The sequence below is a fragment of the Apium graveolens genome, chromosome 3 (genome assembly GCF_009905375.1).
Source record: "Apium graveolens cultivar Ventura chromosome 3, ASM990537v1, whole genome shotgun sequence".
Lineage (NCBI taxonomy): Eukaryota > Viridiplantae > Streptophyta > Magnoliopsida > Apiales > Apiaceae > Apium > Apium graveolens.
Window position 1 is genome coordinate 135,500,543 of NC_133649.1, and position 7,301 is coordinate 135,507,843.

A 7,301-nucleotide genomic window follows, 5' to 3' on the forward strand; every position below is an offset into this window, starting at 1 on the left:
ACGAAGGTTAAGTGGTGATAAACGCTCGCTTTATAGTCCCGGTTAGGACCGTTTAATGTTGAACACCATTCAAATAGCCCCTACGAGGGCCTTAAGTGTGTATGCTCACACTAATAAGCCGTTGTAAACATGTAGGTCGCTTCAAACTTTACGATAACGCGGCGATACCCATGAAGGGCCGGTACCCATGAAGGGCCGATACCCATGAAGGGCCGATACCCGAGAAGGGCCAAAAGTACCTCGAGTCGCGAATATACCATTATAACTTCCACGAAAACTCGAGCAGTATTCACGAAAGTTGGGGGCAAATGATATGGATAGAAAATACATCCTAAAGACACATTAAATGTCGCATTAATTACACTTGGGATTTTTGTCCGAAAAGTCCAACACAGACCTGTCTGGTCCAAGCTTCATAGCAGGCATGTCTGGTCCGAAGCTTCGTAACATGCCCATGATGGCCCTAACAGTCAAGGCCTACTAGCGGAGGTCGTCCAAGTCCACAAACATGAGCCGATCACAGACTAGCTCCAATATGGCTGGAAGAATAGATACATGTGTTCTTAAAGTCCTACACAGAAGGTTCTAGAACTCCTTCCTCAATATGACTCCTAATCACCATCTAAGTTAGAGACTTGTCCACCAAGTCTCCCGACAAAAGTCTAACCCTAGACTCAACTCTATATAAAGGGCTCTGCTCCTCAATCTAGAACTACGTTTTTGGCTTGATTCTCTACAACACAGAGATACGTAGGCATCTTGCAAGGACCGATAGTCCCGAACGCAAGAGCAGCCATTAAAGCTCGAAGCTCACCAACCTTAGCATTAAATACTAAAGTACTCAGGTTTTTATTCCACAACAAGTTTGTTGTGCAAGACATGCATGTACCTTAACAAGACTAAGATAATTTGTCCACCCTAAGTAAGTTGTATTGTTATCTAAATTTGTATTTTGTACTTGTAACACTTAAAGTCTGTAAAAATGTCAAAAGAGCAGACTGGAGTCTTTTTCCATAAACAGTTTCCAGCCTAAGAATTATATCCGGAAGAAGATCAAGAAGATCATGCCTCAGAGAAATTATGAAGAAGCTTGGAGTTGAATAAATCTGTTTTAGGAAAAATATTCTAAGTCAAGATCTCTACAAGTCACAAATTTAGTGTTATAGAGAAGTCATTCGAGAACTCCAGAATGACTTATAGAGAACTCAGGAAAGCTTATAGAGAACTCAGAGATATCGACAAGCCAAATTGAAGACATGAAGATTGGAGATATCGACAAGTCATTTCTTCACCAGAGAACTCAGAGTTATCGACAAGTCAACATTCATTAGAGAACTCTGAGTTATCGATAAGTCAAATTCCACTAGAGAACTCAGAGATATCGATAAGTCAAAATTCACTAGAGAACTCTGAGATATCGACAAGTCAAATTTGACAAGAGAACTCTGAGATATCGACAAGTCAAATTTGACTAGAGAACCCTGAGATATCGACAAGTCAAGAAGCCACTAGAGAACTCAGAGTTATCGATAAGTCAAAGTGAAGATATGAAGATTAGAGATCTCAACAAGTCATATTCTCTTATAGAGAACTTGAGACCTCTTAACTATAGAGTACTAAAGATCTCGATAAGCCAATATACTTATCGAGATGTCAAGTTCTCTATAGATCAAACTGGAGATCTCGAGGTAAAATCTCAAAGTACAAATTTGCATATCAGTTCAATATCCAAGATTAACAATCAACAAACAATCCAAACAGCTGGATTGACAAGTCTACAAAAAGCAGCTTGAAGAATGTGCAAGATCAATGGTGAAGATTAACTGACAAAGGAAGATCAAGATAATCACAGGATGCTAAAGATATGCTAAGCCAGAAATAGAAGATATACTTTTCTATAAATGGAAATGACAAGTGACTGTTTACTAAAGCTAATAGCATGTCTTATTGTACGCTGTGTAAACCAGCAGTTAACTAAATTATAAAGTTAACATTGGTCCTTTAGTCAGTTGTAACAATTGAGATAGAAAATCTTGTAACTCTCTCAAGAAGAAGCTAAGCTCTTTAACAAAGAGCCTAGAAATTTTGTAGAAAAACATTCTTAATTTTAATATAAAATTAAGTGAGTTTTGAAGATTTGTGTTCTTTATTTCCTACAAGCTTAATTTCTGCATGAATCTCGAGGTAAAATCTATATAGATCAAACTGGAGATCTCGAGGTAAAATCTCAAAGTACAAAATTGCATATCAGTTCAATATCCAAGATTAACAATCAACAAACAATCCAAACAGCTGGATTGACAAGTCTACAAAAAGCAACTTGAAGAATGTGCAAGATCAATGGGGAAGATTAACTGACAAAGAAAGATAAAAATAATCACATGATGCTAAAGATATGCTAAGCCAGAAATAGAAGATATACTTTTCTATAAATGGAAATGACAAGTGACTGTTTACTAAAGCTAATAGCATGTCTTATTGTGCGCTGTGTAAACCAGCAATTAACTAAATTATAAAGTTAATATTGGTCCTTTAGTCAATTGTAACAATTGAGATAGAAAATCGTGTAACTCTCTCAAGAAGAAGCTAAGCTCTTTAACAAAGAGCCTAGAAATTTTATAGAAAAACATTCTTAATTTTAATATAAAATTAAGTGAGTTTTGAATATTTGTGTTCTTTATTTTCTAAAAGCTTAATTTCTGCATGAACACATTTTTACTACAAGATTTAATTTACTTTTTTCAACCATAAAAGATCAAGAATATCTCAAAAACGGTAAAACACATTCACCGTCCCCCCTCTGTGTGTTATTCATTTCCTAACAAGTGCTATCAGAGCAAAATCTGAAAGTAAACAGATTCAAGATCTTGGAAGAATGAATACACACAAAAATCAGTAGCATCAAAATTCCTACATTTGACAAAATTAATCACTCTTTGGAAAAAAAATGTTGTTGTTTATTATGATGGCCAATCCACTCTATATTCAGATACTCAAAAGGGCCATGCATTCCTATGGTTAGAGTTGAAGAATCAACAGATGGTGATATGGTCATTCCAGCTCATTATGCTCCAAAAGATCCTTTTGAGTATTCTGAGCCTGAAAAGGAGAAAATTTCCCTGGATAGTGGCTTGCAATTGATATTGATTGAGTCACTTGACAATGTGATGTACAACAACATTTACAACTGTGACACTGCCAAGCAAATATGGGAAAAGATTGAAATACTCTGTGAGGGAACTGAGAAAATTAGATCAAATCAAAGAAGGGTATTAATTTCACAGTATGAGGGTTTCATGGCCAAGCCACAGGAAAGTATTACAGATGTGTTTGAAAGGTTCAACAAGCTGATAAATGACTTGCAGCTCCATGACAAATTCTATGAAGCTGAAGAGGTGAACTTGAAGTTCTTGCTTACTTTCCCTGATCATTTGGAACAGCTAATCTCAGCAATCAGGGAAGGGAGAGACTTGAGCAGAATAACACTGGAAGTTCTATATGGAATTCTTAAAACATGTGAACTAGAAATGATACAAAGGAAATCATTGAGATATGGTCAGGGATATGTTGTAGATGGCTCAAGTGTTTTAATTGTTAATGAAAGCTAAACATCTATTGATGAGCCAAGATCTCAAACTCCAGTTGCCTCAACAAGTGAGCAAAGAACAAATGATTCATAGGTACAAGTCATTCTGGAATTGGAAGAAGATGATTTCAACACTCTTGATGAACTTGATGAGCTAGTCAGTCAATGGCTTATTTGGATAGAAAATTCTCTAACATTAGAGTAAAGAAGTCAAGATTTTTCAAGGGTAAAGGACAGTCTTTTAACAAAGACAGCAGCTGGAAAGGAAAAGGGAAGTACACTTCTGATAGCAAGAATGGTTACAAAACTGGATCTATAGACAGATCTAAGATAAGGTGCTACAACTATTATGAGTTGGGCCATTTTTCTACAGAATGCAGGAAACCTAAGAAAGCAAAGAAGGATAAAGCTTATCTTGAGTTGGAAGCAAAGTATGAAGATCTTCTGAAGAAACAGCAAAGCAAAGCTTATATTGCAGAGGGTAAGAAATGGGATGACTCTGAAAATGATGAAGATGAAGAATTTGGAAATTATGCACTCATGGCCTTGGAGCAAGGAGAATCATCCTCATCTAAATCATAGGTACCAAATCTTACCACCATTGATTTAAATATGAGTCAATATAAGGAAACTGTAGAGAAGATGAGCACAGAAATATTTCACATTCACACAAGCATGGTTGCTGCTAATGAAGAAGTTAGAAGATTAACAAAGATAAATAAGAAGCTTGAAAGTGAGAAGCAAGAAAGTGAATTGTTGTTGGTGGAGCTTGAAGCTGTAAAGCAAGAGAATTCTCATCTCAAGAACAAGAACAAGCTCAAGTGTGTAAATGAAATTGAAGCAGTGCTAAGGGAGAAGCTGGAAAAGAATGAGGTGAAGTTGAAGTCTTTCAGAAATGCATCTGATCTGGTTGGACAATACTATGAGAAAAATAAACCATGTGCAAATATTGCTATTGGTCTTGACTATGATGCCTTGAACAACAAGAAGAAAGAGATGGGTGACAAAGGAAAAGCAACAGCTAATGAAAATGTTCCAGCTATGCTGAAAAAGGTTATATCACCTATGTTCAAGGCATGTGAAGTCAACTTCAGTGAATAAGAATTGATTATCAAGCAAGAAATTGTTGATGAGGACAAAGAGAAGAAAACTGCAGAATCAACTCAGTCTTCCACTACTAAAAGAAGCTCATGGACAAACAAAGTCCCCAGACACCTGTTAAAGAAACCAAAACTGAAGATGTAAGGAAGAAAAAGAAAAATAGAAATGGGAAAATAGGGATAAACAAAAGCAACAATTTTACTTATGGTGCAGATGCTCCAAGAAAGAAATATGAAAAATGTGGCTTTGTAAATCACCTAACTCACCTTTGTAAAAAGGCAGTTAGCAAGCGGACTGAGGGATCCTGCAAATACAATGAAGCAAATGCAAGTGATCCCTACTCCTTCTGTGACAAGTTTGACTGCATTCCTTGTAACTTGAAAGTGATGAAAAGTTGTCACAAACTGAGAGTAGACCTCAAAAAAACAAAAATTGGGTCTACAACAAAAAGGGAAAATGCTCAACAGTCAATGAACTCTATTTTATCTGAAACTACTCATTCTACTTCAGCTAAATCAGTAAACAAGAAGAAAGTATCCAACACTGTTTGATTGCTAAACACACTTAAAACTCATTGTGTGCAAGGCAAAGTGAAGAAAGTCATATGGATCATAGATAGTGGATATTCCAGGCATATGACAGGTGATAAAGCCCTACTATCACAGTTTGAGGAGAAAGCTGGCCCTTTGGTGACCTTTGGAGACAACAGCAAATAATTCACAATGGGATATAGCAAGATTGTTTCTGAAAATGTTGTCATTGATGATGTAGCACTGGTAGCTGGTCTTGAAGTGAATCTTCTAAGTGTTAGCCAATTTGCAGATAAACGTTTTGAAGTTTTATTAAACAAAGAAGAATGCACTTTTATCAGCAAGAAAACTAGTGAATTTGCTCTGAAAGGAGCAAGGAAAGGAAGCTTGTTTATTGTAGACTTGGACTCAACAAATAAGGATGGTATTTGTTACTTGTACATCAAGGCATCAGAAGAACAAAGAAAACTTTGGCATAAAAAGCTGTCTCACTTGAATTTCAAGGTAATTAACACCTTGGTCAAAAAGGAGTTAGTAAGAGACATGCCCAAACTAGAGTTTGCTCAAGTTGAAGTTTGTAAAGCTTGTCAGAAAGGAAAATTGAAAAGATCAAGTCACAAATCAAAAACTGTAAATTCCATAAGTGCACCATTGTAACTTATTCATATGGTTTGTTTGGGCCAGTAAATGTCTTATCTATTTCAAGGAATAAATATGCACTTGTGATGGTGGATGATTTCTCAAGATACACTTGGGTAGAGTTCATGCACTCTAAAGATGAAACTCCACACATCATAATTGAGCACATTAAGAAGATAGAAAAACAGGCTGAAGATTACAACTGTGTAAAAAGATTGAGAAGTGATAATGGAACAGAATTCAGAAATGCTACATTGAGTGAATTCTACAAAAGTAAAGGCATCGTTCAAGAATTCTCAGCTGCTAGAACACCTCATAAAAATGGAGTCTTTGAAAGGAAGAACAGAACATTAGTTGAAACTTCTAGAACAATGCTGCAAGATGCCAAGTTGCCAACAAGTTTCAGGGAAGAGGCTATTAACACTGCATGTTACACTCAGAACAGATATCTCATCAACAAAGCATATGGCAAATAACCTTACTCAATCATGTCTAAAAGAAAGCCTATTGTAAAGCATCTTCATGTGTTTAAAAGCAAGTGTTACATTTTGAAAGACAACTCTGAATATATGGGAAAATTTGACTCAAAAGTCTTTGAAGCAATTTTCTGGAATATTCATTGGAAAGAACAGCCTACAAAGTTTATGTGATTGACCAAAAGAAAATTATGGAAAGCATCGATGTGACTTTTGATGATGACAAGTGCCCAGGCTTGGAATGCCTTGATGATAATGAAGCTGAAGCCCTTGCATTTGAAAACCTCAACATTGATAGTGATTCTGATGGGGAAGATGAAGTTGATGCACAACAGATGACAAATGAAGAGGCTACTCAACCGTAAAATTATAAAAGTGGAAGCTCATCTCAAACACCTGAATTTGATAGCACAAACTCAGGGGGACAAAGAGAAGAAGGATCTAGCAGTCATACTAACAATGAAGAAAATGATGAAGGCACAAGTCAACAAACTCATACAAGGAAGTGGGATAGAAGTCACACTAGAGAAGCAATTATTGGTGATCCTACTGCTGGTGTGAGGACTAGAAGTGCAACTGCTAGTGAGTGCCTACATACATGTTTTATGTCTCAAGTAGAGCCCAAGAAAATTGATGAAGCTCTACTGGATCCTGATTGGATATCTGCCATGCAGGAAGAGCTGAATCAGTTTGAAAGGAACAAAATTTGGAAATTGGTTCCTGCACCAAAGAATAGAAGCATAATTGGAACAAAATGGGTGTTCAGGAACAAGATGGATGAAAATGGTATAGTTACCAGAAACAAAGCAAGGTTGGTTACAAAAAGCTACTCACAAGAAGAGGGAATTGATTATTGATGAAACTTTTGCTCCAGTTGCAAGACTTGAAACAATAAGAATTTTTCTAGCATTTGCTGCACATTCAAATTTTAAAGTGTATCAAATAGATGTCAAGAGTGTCTTCCTTAAT